At 43.4% G+C, this 15,401-nt stretch overlaps 1 protein-coding gene and 2 non-coding genes across 3 annotated transcripts in view; 1 reads left to right on the top strand and 2 right to left on the bottom strand.

Annotated features, from left to right (window-relative positions):
• The window catches only part of alpha-Man-Ia (alpha-Mannosidase class I a), a 923,832-nt gene that overhangs the window by 657,332 nt on the left and 251,099 nt on the right, over positions 1-15,401 (bottom strand). The window lies entirely within an intron of this gene.
• On the bottom strand, positions 3,489-3,561 carry TRNAR-ACG (transfer RNA arginine (anticodon ACG)). Its single transcript has one exon. It is a non-coding gene; the product is annotated as a tRNA-Arg (tRNA).
• TRNAE-UUC (transfer RNA glutamic acid (anticodon UUC)) lies at positions 3,889-3,960 on the top strand. The gene has a single exon. It is a non-coding gene; the product is annotated as a tRNA-Glu (tRNA).

The raw sequence follows: 15,401 nt of genomic DNA, 5'->3' as shown, positions 1-15,401 counted from the left end.
TTTCGCCACGGCGAAAAAAGCCGCGGGGGGGTGGGGACTCGCGCGCGCCGACCCGACTCTTCGCGGGAGGAACGGCGCGGGGGAAAGAGGAGAAGTCCGTGTGAAAGGAGTGAGAAAAATAGCAGAATTCAACCAGTATCTTTCAGCGTGTTTCCGCCCTTAACTCGTTAAGACCCGCGCGGTTCCTCAAGGAACCGCCACAGGTGATCTGATTTTCTTCGAAAGCGAGCGAGCTCTTCCTCCTCCTCCCGCCGGCCTTCCGTCTTGGCTCTCTACATCTGCAGCTTTCGCGTCCCTCGCTCCGATAGCTAACATTCTCACAACGTTGGGGCAATTGAGTGAACCGAACAGAAATCAAGCGATCAGCCGGGCGACCTTCGAACAGCGAGTTCGAAGACGCGCGCGGCGGTTCTCTGCCGATTTCATTAGCGGATTTCTCAAACTCTTTGACGTACAAGGCAAGTATTCGAGCGCCCGAACAGGCGCGTTCCGCCTGCTCGCGTCACGTAGACGACGAGAGAGATGCGTCTTTTAATGTCGAGGACTCTCGAAAGTCTCGTTACTCCGCGCAGTCTGCGGCGCGGCGTTCGAAGGGCGGAAGGGCCGCTTAATGCACCGCGAATACTCTCACGAGGGTGCCCGTCGAGACTGGCGAGGAACGAGAGCCTTGCGGGTGCATGTTGATGAACTCGGGGAGGACTGAGAACCCGATTGCACCTTTCGCGCGAGAACGAAACTTACTGCTTAGGGGCTCGAAAACGACAAAAGTCATCGATCAAGAAAGACACTCGAGACACGATCCGTCTTCGAACGTCTTCTTACGCGCAAGGAGGCCGCGAAACCGCGAGCTGATACGTCGTGTCGTCGGCATCAATCTCAGACGGATGCGATGTTGACGAAAGGCTCCTCCTTACGCAGCAGCGAGATTTCGTGGCGAATTTATAAGCGCAATCTCGGGAGAAATTTCTGAGCGAGGACCTCAGGTAGTTCTAAGGTTTAATAGAAGTTTCATTCGTCGTCTCTCCCCATCTCCCTCTCTCTTTCTCCTTCTCCTTCTCTCTCTCTCTCTCTCTCTCTCTCTCTCTCGCTCTCTCGCTCTCTCGCTCTCTCCCTCTTTCCGCTCAGTCTCATGCACAAGGGGGAGACTTATTTAACAGCGGATGCTCTTATGAGAGTGCACGTCGAGCATCAGACGAGCCAGGGCCAGGTCGCTCGTAGATGAATGTTGACGAGCTTTTGAGCACGAGGAGGCGCCGGAAGTACGACGTTTCGCAACGATGAAACACAAGATATTCGCTGTGATATGATAATAATAGGAGATCTCCGGTGAAATCTCTCGCGAAATCGCGCACGGGCTCTCGAATGTCGAGCGCTCGGATGCTAAAAGAAACGGATTTAATTAGCACGGATCGCCCGTCTGTTCTCGCCGGGCGCACCTGCGAGACGCGCGAAATTGGTTACGTCAGAAACGTGGCAATTTGCTCTCATCGGGATCCGAGTTTATTCTGTTTTCAGGGCAGTCGATCTACCGACGGTATACACACACACACGCACGCACGCACGCACGCACGCACACACACTTATCCATCATTAGCGGATAACATCTGTCCGCTGCGAAGTGCAATTTGTACCGTTCGCATAGCGCGACTAAAAGCTTCGAGGAAACCGCAGCGCCAGTGCGTCGAACGCGGATAGACCAGCTCGCGCGGCGAGATTGATGCGTTCCGGAGCGGGGAAAAAACAACTCGCGTGGGATGCATTTGTTCGGGGTTTCAAGCGAAGAAAAAAAGACCGCTCTCCTGCTGGAACGACCGAGAACGGGGGAGGGGGGAGGGGGGGTAAAGTTTCCGTGCCGGCCCGGGGAGGGAACCAAGCCGGACGAGGGGTTGGGAGCAAATGACGAAGGTCGCGGGAGAACGGGTTTACCGGTTTTTCCCGACGGGTACCTGCGAGGGCTGCACGATGCGACGAGCGAGGGAAAGGATCTTTCACGAGGGTTCGCCTCTCACGGGCGATCGAACGACGCGAACAACGACGTTCAACAATGTGAAACGTCCTCACGCCGCACAGAATCGATGCGCAGCGCGATACGCGGATTCGTAATGGTCGGTTAATTTTTTCGGCACACACGCCGCGCGCGCGTGCGCGCGCGCGCGCATGCGCACCGACAGCTACGGAATTGAATAAAAATAACGATGAGCGAACGAGCGACGCGTCGATCGTGAAATCGGATCGGCCGGCTTTTTCGGGCGCTCGTTTCCTCGGGTTATAAACCGCCGAACTGTGCACGCCACGGGATTTTCCTGATTAAACAGCGCGGCGGAAATTGAAGCCGGCTTATGATTACGCAACCCGTGCGCCAGACATACAGCCGATTAAAGATGCACACACGTAACGTCCGGCTTTCGTCGAGTATCTTCCCGGAATTTCACGACGTTGCCTGCTAAGTCTGCCAAGTCTCCGAGAGATTCAACTCTCTCCCCGAGACTTATATCGCTCCGCTTGGGAGATCCCAGCGAGAACGAGCGACAGAGAGAGAGAGAGAGAGAGAGAGAGAGAGAGAGAGAGAAAGGGAGAAGAAGCAGAGGAAGAGAGACGGATATTGCGCAAGAGAAAATTCCATTAACGTTTGCAAAAAAACGTCCATAATATGATCGGCCATTGTTCGTCGCTCGGAATCCGATCCCCCCTCCCCTCCCCCCGCGGAACTCCTCGCCGCAGATTCATAACGCGCGTCCCTTTTTGCAATAATATCCAACATATTACCGACGTTCAGCATGCGAGTCGTGCCTGGCGGATGGCGAAATGATTGTTTTACGAGTAGTCCCATCGCCTCGTTCGCTGAAATCTCCCGGGGTACGGGCGAAATATTTTCTCGTAATACCCGACGCTCCGCGATGTAACGCGAAACGACGCAAACGACGTTCGCGAGCGTGTCTACGGAAACGCGCGCAAATGTGCGACGCGAGAGGAGGCGACTCATAATACGTCTTTGATAACGAGATTGTCAGATCAGCGCTTCGTTCGCCGATGTTCCTCCTCCGAGACGGAAGCGTTCTCTCCCGCCGGTGACTTGGCAAAAACTCGCTAAAACGCTGCTAAAACTTTTCTTCTGATCCCGCTGAGATTTTGCCGAACGTATTAAATATACGCGAAGAATCGATACCGGCGACGGAAACGGAATCACGATGTTCTCTTGTTTGACGCAAGTGCGATATTTTTATATAATCCGTGCGCGCGAACAAGGAGAGACCGCGAAGAGACTGTGACAATATTTTCGGAAAGCTCCGCCAGCTTTAACACGATTGATTGATATGTGTATTCGCTCGTCCCGCGCAATTCGTCGCCCGAATTGCATCATCTCGATGAGTTAACGTAAGAGAAAACATACCCGCAAATGCATCGAATATATTTGTTTAAGACAACGCGCGAGTTCCATCGCAACAGCATTGGTTTGCCCGATAAAAAATTGGCAAAATAAGAAACACCGATCCTGCCAGGATTCGAACCTGGAATCTTCTGATCCGTAGTCAGACGCGTTATCCGTTGCGCCACAGGACCGTCGAAGGCCCAGACTTTATGTACACGGCTTTCCGTACGACCTCAGTACACTTTTCAAGTGACAAAATGTATTAACTTGATTAAAGAATATACGATATTTTGCTTTTGTCGCAATGAATACATTTCCCGAAGAGATAATTCACGAGTCTCAGTATATTTAATAAATTCGAGAGTTAACGCTTCCTATAATCTCATTTTCCATAATTACGTAATAATTAACATAATATAAATTGAACAATTAAAATACATTTAACTTATTAGCTAAAATAAATATCTCATGACATTACACACTTTTAGTGGCTTTATAATACAAGTGCTCTCAACGTCTCCGGTATGGTCTAGTGGTGAGGATACCTGGCTTTCACCCAGGAGGCTCGGGTTCGATTCCCGGTACCGGAAAATTTTTTTACTTTTTTTTCTCCGGAATTTCGCACCACATAATATTTCTGATCGTACACAAACGTTTCATGATACTTAAACATCTTTCCGAGACGCTCGCACTTGATACTCTTTCTACTGAATCGCCCGATAAGTGAACTCTCGCACGATCAATAATAGTCCGTCATCGCGATCGCGCGCAGTGGCTCACTGGAGTAAATAAGCCGCGGCTATTGCTCTTCCTGAAGAAAAAACTTTTTCCTATTACGGAAGCCACGTCTACTATTCTCCGGGACCTGTCCCAAAACGGCCCCATTAACGCCTCGCCAAACAAGCTGCGTCCAACTGGAAAAAGTTACTCAATTAGAGCTCTGGGTCGTTTCCGAAGTTGCTCGCCCGGCACTCGGCCGAAACTCAAATTCTTTCTTCCCTTCGTGTGCTGCACCCTGCGCGACCACGGGCACGTACTTCCAAGTTCAGACCGCCGTGACCAACTCGGTCGCGAACTTCTTGACTTGATAAGTCGCGCACGTAGCCGCGCCACAATAAGGAAAAAAAGTATGGCTGCGGCGAGGAAAAGAAAGCGTTCCTTACACGAAGACATGCTCTTCCGAGACAGAAGAAAGGATTTGATTAACGCATTAACGTGTAATCGCGCGAAATTTCGCGGGGAGAGATATCCTCGGACGTGCGAGCGGACGTGATCACAACAAGCGAGTCGTAATTCTCAAACGTATACGAGTGGTCATTTATAAAGGAACGGAGAGAGAGAAGGGATGAAGATGCTTGAAATTTGGAGTCACGACGTTCTATTGTACTAACACGATCAAGCCAATGGATCGACATCCGTGTACCTTTTTAAGGAATTCGTCCGTCCCTTTGTCGATCCATTTGAAATCAACGCGCCTCGGAAACGTCAAACAATTTTTAATATTATTATTATTAACAATTATTATTAATAATTTTTAATATTACTATTATTCCTATAGCGCCGCCAAGAAAGAAATCACTCTCAAGCTCTCCGCTTTTACGTCGGCTTCGCTTTGCATAAAAGACGTAGGTTGGCCGCGGTTTGAAGAAACGCATTAATAATGTATGATACTTCATAAAAAGTACCGTGGGTGCGTGATACCATGTTAGGGCGTCGAATTGACACATCGAAACTGAATATCTCCGACGTGCGATCGCTCTTAGACTCTCTCTCTCTCTCTCTCTCTCTCTCTCTCTCTCTTTCTCGTCGATCCGAGCTGATCGAAATCTAAAAGAAGTGTTTGTAAAGTGTCGACCAACTCGTCGCAACCTGGCGGAGCCCACGTTGCGTTTACTAACCTCGAGGCGAGGCAGAGCTGTAAATATTATGTCGAATGCGACGCGCATAATAACAATCACCGGGCCGCAGGACAGCTAGCGATCAGTGCGAGAAGGCTACGATAACGAGCCGCGCGTTGCCAGCGCGCTCGCGTTACCGGATGAAAAAAACGTAAATATTTAGCGAAGGCCGACGACGGCGGAAGATAAACCGGATTGTGAAGAAAACGCTACAAACATGCATCTCTCTCCGCGAATAAGCAACCCGCGAATTGTCGTCGTTCGCGAACGCGCGATAGACTCGTCGAGTTCCATTTCATTTCCCGCCACGCGATCGATTAATGTATTAGGAATGTGATTTAGTGTTGAGAGTTTTGCAAGAGATGGTACTAATGTCAGTTTCGTCAAAGATATTCCAGTCACAGCTATTGTTTCTTAAGGAGTAACGCCACGGTTGAGATCGAAAAATGATATCTAAGTTTGAGCATTGTTTACAAGTAGAAAAATAAATTTTATAGAAAAATCAAATGCAAGTTAGGTTAGGTATTATACAACCATCGATTTGTACAAACATATTGTTATTCTATTTTCTTTTTCAAAATGGCAATTCTTCGGAGACGTGTTTTTTTTTCGTAAGAAACGGTGGGACTTTTAGCTCCGGCCTGGTTGGATCTGGAACAATCTCAGGCAGAAATTTGGTAAATATTTATCTATGGGGGACCACCTCCCGATCTCAAAAATTTTAGTTGTATATTATGTAGATCGTCACTCTGAGTGATGCGGGAAGGTTTTAGCCGGCGGTCACTGTTTATTAAAAAGTTATTAACAAAACAAGTTTGGTATATACGTAAGTTGCAAGTGCGTCTAGCACGGCGCGCTACGCGCGCCCCACCCCCGCTCCTCACCCCCATCTTATCTGCCTTTCTTCACCTTCTTCCCATTGTTTGTTTTCAATCACCTTCGGGTAAATATCGGGGAGTGGGGATGGGACGTGCGTAACGCGCCGTGCTAAATGCACTTGCAACTTACGTATATTCCACACTTTTTTTATTAACAACTTTTTAATAAACAGTAACCGCCGGCTAAAACCTTGCACCATTACTCAGAATGATGATCAATGATGATCATAATATACAACTAAAATTTTTGAGATCGGGAGGTGGTCCCCATAGGTAAATATTTACCAAAGATTTTTATTATCTACATACATAAAACTCTTCGAGTACGTAGGATTTTAGAGAAATACTAATTTTTCGCAATTTGGCACATTATTGGAAGAAAAGTTCATTTTTTACCTTAAAATTTTGCTAAACAAATGGTTATTGTATACAAAAAACGTTTTAAACGTTTCGAAAAAATCCTACGTACTCGAAAGGTTTTATGTATATAGATAATAAAAATCTTTGCCTGATTGTTCCAACCAGGCCGGAGTTAGAAGTCCCGCTGTTTTTTACGAAAAAAAAAAAAAAAACGTCTGCGAAGAACTACCAGTATGCCGTCACTTTGAAAAAGAAAATAGTATAAAAATATGTTTGTACAGTTCCATAGTTGTATATAGGCCTGCATTTGATTTTTCAATAAAATTTATTTTTCTACTTGTAAAAAATCCTCAAACTTAAGTAGCATTTTTCGGCTTCAACCGTGGCGTTACCCCTTAATCCATGATATTTAGTCATTTACTAACAATAGATGCAATAAAAATTATGTTAATATCATCTTAAAAGTGAAGCTTCCTACAGCGCATTCTCGATGCATTGCTTTTGCTTTTTTAATCAGAAAAAATGGAGGCTGAAGACCATAGAATTCCGACAGAAACTTGGTGATGTTGCTTCGTTGAAGATTCACAAAGAAGGAAAATGGGTTACACATGAATTATCAAAAATGCCATTGCGAACCGGTTAAACATTTGCATTTCATCGATCGCCAGACAAAAAATGAAGAGTTTTTTGCATTGAATTGTTGTTTGACTGAGGACGAAAAGTAGATCTATTTCGATGGTCCCAAACGAAAAAAATCATGTGCTGATCCAGGCCAACCAGCAACATCCACTTCGAGGCGCAATATTCACGATTCAAAGATATTGCTGTATTTTTGATGGGATTAAGAAGGTGTTATGTACTATAAACTGTTAAATCCGACTAAAACTGTCAGCGCTGATCGTTATCGTCAATAATTATACAAACTGAAGCGAACATTGGACCAAAAACGAGTTACTAATTACTAGTAAACAACGCAAAGTGATCCTTCTTCGCGACAATACTCGACTTTATATTGCATTGTTAGTGAAGCAAACGCTATTAGAACTGGAATGGCAAAAGTCTTAGCGCACTCCATATTGTCCATCCGAATATCACTTGTTCCGATCGATACAACATGTTCTGGAGGACACACACTTTTATAATAAGTGCAAACATATGTTGAAAATCGAATCAACTTGGAAGAAGAATCTTTTTATCGTCGCGGAATTCATCTCTTGCCAGAAAGATGAGAAAAAAGTTATAGAGATCGAAGGAAAATATTTTGATCAAGGTATTCGTGTTTATTATCTTGTTTAACCCTTTAACGCTTACTGGTAACCATAGTTATCAGAAACGCATTTAAGAATCCATAACTTAGTCAAAAAAGGAGATATTTTCGTTTTCTTTCCACCACTGTAAAGGTGAATTCTTCTTCTAAAAAAATGGTATATAGATTGTATGTAGATTCGGTTTAGTCTGTTCAGTTCAGCTCAGTTTTAATGATAACATGTTTTGTCAAATTCCAAGTAGGCATAGTTAGCATTGTTACTGACATCTAGAAGTGCACTACAAATGAATAGATTGGTATCTGTTATAATTTTACACATTTGGAAGCTTTCTCAGATGCAAAATGTGAAATTAAAAGAACACAGAAATTCAAAATGGCGAATCCAATATGGTGGACACGAAAATCAAGAAATCAACCTATTTTTGTGAAACCTGGTGACCTATAGTTTTTCTATGCGGCGAAAAATTAAGGAACGATTGACTATCTAAATGATGATCTATAAGATATTCTTCCGAAATAGTAAGCTCTGAATGATAAGCTTCACTCACAAATATAGTAAAGTTTCAGCTGGAAAATGTCAAGCTGACTATCAGAGTTACGTCGTATAGATTACCCTTCATTTTTTGCTGTATAGATTGCTCATTTCGCATATGCTTTTTTAGGATCCAAGTCATATTTACCAATAAACAAAAAACGAACGATAAAAAAAACCAATGTAAAATTCTGATATTTTTTTGGTTATCACTAATTACAGTCTCAGTTGAAAAAAACCCAAATTTTATTCTTAAAACACTTATAAAAAAGTCGGGCGTTAAAAGGTTAAGTAAATCAGTTTTCAAGAAAAAAAGACCCTCAAAACTAAATCGCACTCCTGATAATTGTTTCCATGTCCGCGATACATCGCTTCGTGATATATTGGCCGCCATTAGGAAAAGTATTGTAATATTATCCAGAGGAGGATCCGGTTTCTCTCCCTCTTCCGCCTCTACCCCCCTTCTCCTCTCGCTCCGACTCTTTATAAGAGCTGCAAGCGCGCGCGCAAGCTCCGTTCTTTCCGTCGATTATAATTAATAACATCGAGCCAGGCGCGATAACGAATTTACGAAGTAGCGTTTCGGCGAATCCGATAAACTTCCGCACGGTGTTCTTGCCGTTCCGCTCGTACGGTCCTAATTGCTCTGCGGTTTCCCCTCGCCATTTTTTGTCTCCTCCTCTGTCTTTCTCCCTCTTTCGCTTCGTCCCGTTCGGGCGAAAAATATCTTTATGGAATAAGTCCACAAGCCGTCGTAAACTATTAAGCCGCTGCAGGTGTCCTGCACGACCCTAGCAAACTTTCTTTTCCGTACCTGGCGTCCAGCGGCAATCCGTTGCCGTCCGTTGTAGTTTTAGAAAGGGAAGGACCGAGAGAAAGAGAGAGAGAGAGAGAGAGAGAGGAAGAGAATAATGCGCGCGGATGGACTTTAGAGGTTACCGGTGAATAGCGATACGCTATTGGCTGTGGGCGCGAGCCGATCGGCCAATTACCGGGAAGTTCGCCGACGATATTTCGCGCGACGTGCGATTATTTGCATCCGTAAATTTTTCACCGATCAGACGTCTCGTGGGAAAATTAGAACGCTGCGCTGACAAAGTACCGTCGGTCTCTTTATAGATCGGAAACTTGAGTACGACACTCACCGATCGATCGTGCGCGAACGGCGTATGATATAACTGCGTTTAATTACACGTAAATTTAATTACACATAAATTTAATTACACGTAAATTCAGTCGGGATCAAGCGAGATTTCTCAAAGACGCGAGACCCGCATCTCGAGTTACATTCATTTTTCACATATTGAAATAATTCGATCGTCCCGTACAATAAACTTCCGTACAATCAACGGACGGAGTCTGCGCGGCAGCGGAGCAATTAATTGAACTTACAATTGCAGGCCGAGCAATGTTGCATGATTTCAGGGAATTACCTATTAGCCATTTTATCTGCGACGAGACATCGGGGATAAAAGGCTTTCCGCTAGAATTGCTTTTTTCGGTCCAGAAACTTTTTATCGGACGACCGGAAGCAATTATCGCACATATCAAACGAGTATAAGTATTCGCTCGCTCGCACGCCACTATCGCGGCGTTTCCAAACGAGGTATTTTCGTTTGCGTGAGTAAATCGCCATAAAATCGTCGGGCAAAAGAGATCGGGCAAACTGACCGTGTTTGCCATCGACTCGATGCTCGCAGCGTGTCCCAGTTACATCGTAAAACTGTCGTTTTTGCCTCAATCCCGAACGGCCCCGATGCTAAATTGAAGCCCGTCGCATATCTCGATTTAACTTACACACGCACGTACAACTGATCCCGCAGGGGATGAAATCGAGCTCGACTGACCTGAAACAAAAAGAAGAGAGGAAAACACGTTACAACTGTTATCCTTACGTGAGGTACATGAAAAAATTGTTGCTAGGGGAAGATGCAACTCCCGTTGTTATTATTCTTTATTCTTTATTAACCTCCCTCCTTCCCTCCCTCTCTCGTACTTCCCCACCAATTTCTATTCGCACAGTTTTTGCCATATTATCACTGAGAAAAAAGATTTCGTTGGGTTAACACGAAACACCAGTAACTGCAACAAATGATTTGTTGAATGTGGGACAGCAAATGACCACGTTGTGATAACAAATGATTTTTTACTTATGATTTGTTGCTCTGATCAACAATCTTATAATGGGAATAAATGGGTACTGCGTTAATCCAACGAGTCACAAATTTTTGATTCGTTAGCAATACAGAAGATGAACAACAGTTCGAAATTATGTTGCGGTTGTATCAACTTTTCTTCACCAACGTGTAATATATAGCAAAATGCGTAAAATACTTGATGAAACCACACATGCGATGCTACATTAGCGCGTGTCATAATTACCAGATAATTCAAATATAGCTTCATTACATCATCAATCATATGATACGTCAAATTGCTCGTAAGGATGTACACTATAACTTGAATAAGGCGCCTTTTTGCGCCATTTGATTACAATATGTCAGAGAGAAATCATATTTGATACTATAAGTTGCACTTACTTGAATATATGATAAGATAGAAAATCCTAAAAACTATCGAGAATTCGAGATATGGTCAAATTTGTTTCCAAACTGATAAGAACAGTGTTTCGAACTTGTCAATTTTGAATTCATTCATCGCAGTCACATCGCGATGTCACATCTCAAGATATCTTAAGCTCATATTCTCTTTTACGTGAGTCTTGTAGGGAGAGGATTACAATGGGACACTTACAACTAACTAATTCATGTTTTGTTTCATCATTTTTTTTTGTGTTATTGTATTACATACAATATACGTTATATGTCAATTTACCATTTCTTACTTTATTCTAAGAAAATGAAATTCAGCAAACGAGAGATTCTTAAGTTGCTTTCAAAATCATCAGATATAGATGTAGTCCTCACATACATTTATTATTGTTTACATTGTTTATAAACAATTTTGCAAATTAATAATAATGATAATAATAATAATAATAATAGTGAATCTCCCATGTTGAATTTAAAAATTTTTACTTCAGCAAAGTCTAAATAATCGTCCGCCATATTGGATTAACTATTTTTTGGATTTTGCAATATTTAATACAGATTCGTAATTTGCATTCTCAAAAACCCTATACGCTACGTTTAGAGTATATCCAATAATTTTTTTTAAATAATCTTTCGCCATACTGGATTCGCCATTTGGAATTTTGAAATTTTGACTTTAAAATTGGAATCAGCAATCTAAAGGACCATATATAAGTATAATTACAATTTATTTTTATACATTTTAATGGGTTTGCCGACTTTTGGCCACGAAACCGAGTCTCCTGGCCCACTGCGGTATGTATTAAACAACGCGCGAATCAGATACATTACTACCGAAACGCGAACAGACTCGAAATCGCGCGCGGCCTGCGTGCATCGCGACTTGATTCGTTCTAGGGCGGCAAAGGGCGAGGTGAGCACGATACGTGTGAGACCTCGCGGAATAATTAACGGCGGCTCCCGCCCTCAACGTGCACGCGTTTCATATACCTTACCGGCTCGACCGAGCGTGTCAGTATCCGAACGACAACGGATCGATCGAGATCGCTCGCCGGCGAGAAGGCGAAGGGAGAATCGAAGGGTGAGAGAGCGGACCTTCAAGGACCCCGGACAATCACCGACAAATGCCCGCTACTTGGGTGGCGAGACCTTCCGTCTCGCTCCGCTCAACCTTTCCGTTCCTGCGCGTGTTTCCCGGCGAAAGCACCGACTTCTCACGTATCGCGACGACACGAATACCCGACAGCTGGAAAAAAATCGCCCCGCTATTGTGCGACTTTCGCCGGGAGGAAGGGGCGCCCCGGCGATTGAATGGCGGAAATGTCGCTGTTAGAGAACCCGCCTCGCGCGCGGCTCACCGACTCGTTTCACGCCGCGATTGCCGTCCGACGGTGAAAAAGAGCACGATTCAAGGTCATAATTGCGACAATTAACACTTTCGTCATCACGGTTAATTTGCGGAAGCTCCGTCGTACTCTTTTTTTTTGTATGTTTTAACGAAACAAAACAAACCAGCTTATTATCTGTTTGCGTGGACGTGGGCAGAAAAACGGCCGCCGCCGCATATGTGTAATGTTGAAAGAAAAAACGCGCTAATTCGTTATATAACAGAACGATGCAATATACAGGGTGCTGAGAAAAAAGTTCAGAACTTTAGGAGCAAGCAACTCACGAAATGGAGGAAGAAAAGCCCTAATAAACATGGGTCGAAAAATTAATATTTTTCGGAATTGTGAACAATTATTTATTTTAATTAAAACGAGCGACTTACTCGCTTCTGCCGCACGGCCATACATGAAATGCATTTCTGACATTTCTTGATTAAAGCAATCACGATGTCATTGTTCGTATTGTCAAACCTCTGATAACTCTCTGCGACTGTTCACTGTTCGCAAGGATATGTGACTAACAATTGGTGAAGCACATATGTATACAAATGGAAAGAAAATAGACGTTTGTTCACATTCCGAGCACGAGCAAAAAGCGACTTTTTTTTAGGGATTCCTTTAACTTTAGGAATTCCTTTCTTTAACCTTTAACTGTAGGGATTCCTTTTAAGCCGATCGGTACACATACATGTACCACCAAATATTTCAAAAAGACTGGCCTTGTGAATTCTTATTGCTATTGGTATTAAAATATACCATTTCGCACATTGATGGTATCTTTGTTCCTAATTTAGTTTATAACCTCAAAATATTTCTGATGAAATATTGATTATGGCGGTAATTATGTAGAGTTAGAGATCACCTCTCGATTTCAATGATATTGAGATATATTATCAATGTCATCAATAACCCTGAATAACGTTGTAAAGGTTTCAGTCCGTGCTCATTATTTATTACAAAGTTATTGATGAAAAACTTGTATAACTAAATGTAACTTTTCGACACAATGTATAGTTATAATATAGTGGTATTATAATATAGTAAGCAATATATATGTATAGGGAGCAGTATGATATGAGGTGAAGCCCTGCACCCCTCCCGACTCAAAAACTAATCCAATCTAACTTCTACTTCTAGTAACTGCATAATATTTCTTCGTACAAATACTAATATGTTAAATTGTACGAAAAAATATTATACAGTCATTAAAAGCAGAGATTGAGTTAGGTCGGGTTAAGTTAGTTTTAAAATGGAGAGGGGGTACAAGGGGAGGGACGGAGTCCCGGCTACTCTGTGCTGATTCATCTCTTCCAGAATACCGATTTAAAATCGCAAGAAATATCAACAACGTGGAAAAAGATAAACAGAAATATAGAAAGAAGGTAAACAGAAATGGACCTTTATTCAGTAAACACTGCAACAAGCATAGTATTTATACACGGTATTACAAAATTACATTTTATTCATTATATTTCTTTTGTTAATAACTTTATTATAAATAGTGAGCGCGGGCTAAAACCTTCACAAAATTACTCAGAGTACTAACCTTGGTAATATCAACCTCAATATCATTGAAATCGGGAGGTAGAGTCCTTATCTCTGGATAATTATCATGATGGCTTCTATACATAAGTATTTTAACAAAACGATCAGAAGTTAAGGACAAAAAATCGCTTTGAAAATGTAAAAGCATGGTACTCTCTTCGCCGATAAATGACACGAACAAATTACATCCGAGAGAATACAACAGAACCGGAAAAAATAAATCACGTACCTCGATTAAAATAAATAATTGTTCGCAACTCCGACAATATTAATTTTGCAACTCATGCTTATCAGGACTTTCCTCTTCCATCTTGTGAATATCATCTGCCCTTAAGGTCCTGAACCTTTTTTTTTAAGCACCTTGTGTATATCATTGAGGGACGCGCGTGTCGCTTCGTATACTTAATGTGGCCACAATGATCACCGAGCGCGGTTCGCGCGAAACGACTTCCACGTGGCCAAGCGGATTTTTCCCGCGCCACAGCATGAATCGCCGCGTGTGGTCCGCTTTAGCAAACACGCGGATGGCGCGGCGAGGATGGGGGTGATTAATTAAAAGGACATATTAATATCGATTAAGCGCGCTCATCTCTCCCTCCCCCCCCCCGTCCCTCCGCCGTTCCCTACGCCAGCGAGCAGCCGGTCGAAAATTAGCAGCCCGCTCCGAGATATGCCGTCCGAGAAATCCTCCGCCACGTTATTTTTACGGTCGCGCGAGTGGACACTTAAAGGCTCTCGTGTTCCGCCGAGCTCGATAATTGATCGTGAAGTACGTAATCGCGCGGCAACGCGCAATTATTTTCTTAATAACGCGGCAATAATAGCATTCGTTTGCCGTAATTACAGAGGCATGTATACGCGATGCCGGCGGAGAGAGGGAGGGAGGACGGAGACGAAAGAAATAATTATCGTGTGTTCCCCCGCTCGCGGACTTTGTACGTGGTATGTATATACGACGACATTCGCCGGCCTTTCCCACAATCGCTACCACATATACCGTGCTCGTTATTTAGACTAGACACGTTGTACTTGCGGTAATCGCGTATAATCGGCCAGCCGGTTAATAAGGATCGATCGGATCTTCCGACTTCTCCGCTCTCTGCTTGTATCGTTAAGGAGAATTCGTAAAAACGTGGGAATATGCATTTTTGTGGGGGTAACGTGTCTGGTTTTGGAAAGATACAATTTGATCGTGCGAATTTGGAGGAGGACGATTGTCGCACCGTTTTGGAACTAGTGTAAATTTAAAGACGTCGTGTGGGATCAATGATAAATGCTCATTATTATACACATTGTGTCGAATATTTTAGTGAAAGCAATAAGTAAAGATATTAGGTAAATCGGAAAGTTCCGTCCATCTAGCGGCAAGTAGCTATAGCTAGAACTGTTGTTAGCCTCTAATGTCTAAACGAAGCTTAATGGTTTGTTTTGACATCTGTCAATAATATTCAGTACATAAAGGTATACGTTTGCATCAATAACATTGTTTTTTACTGCATCGAAAGTGTCGAAATTTGAGCCAAATAAGCGTCATTTGCGCCAAGTGTTAATCTTTTGCTTCAGTTGGAAGAAAACTGCAGCTGAAGCTCATCGAATGCTTGTAGAAGTTTA

The sequence above is a fragment of the Harpegnathos saltator genome, unplaced genomic scaffold (assembly GCF_003227715.2).
Source record: "Harpegnathos saltator strain DR-91 unplaced genomic scaffold, Hsal_v8.6 scaffold60, whole genome shotgun sequence".
Taxonomy (NCBI): Eukaryota; Metazoa; Arthropoda; class Insecta; order Hymenoptera; family Formicidae; genus Harpegnathos; species Harpegnathos saltator.
This window is presented reverse-complemented; position numbering and strand designations above follow the sequence as displayed.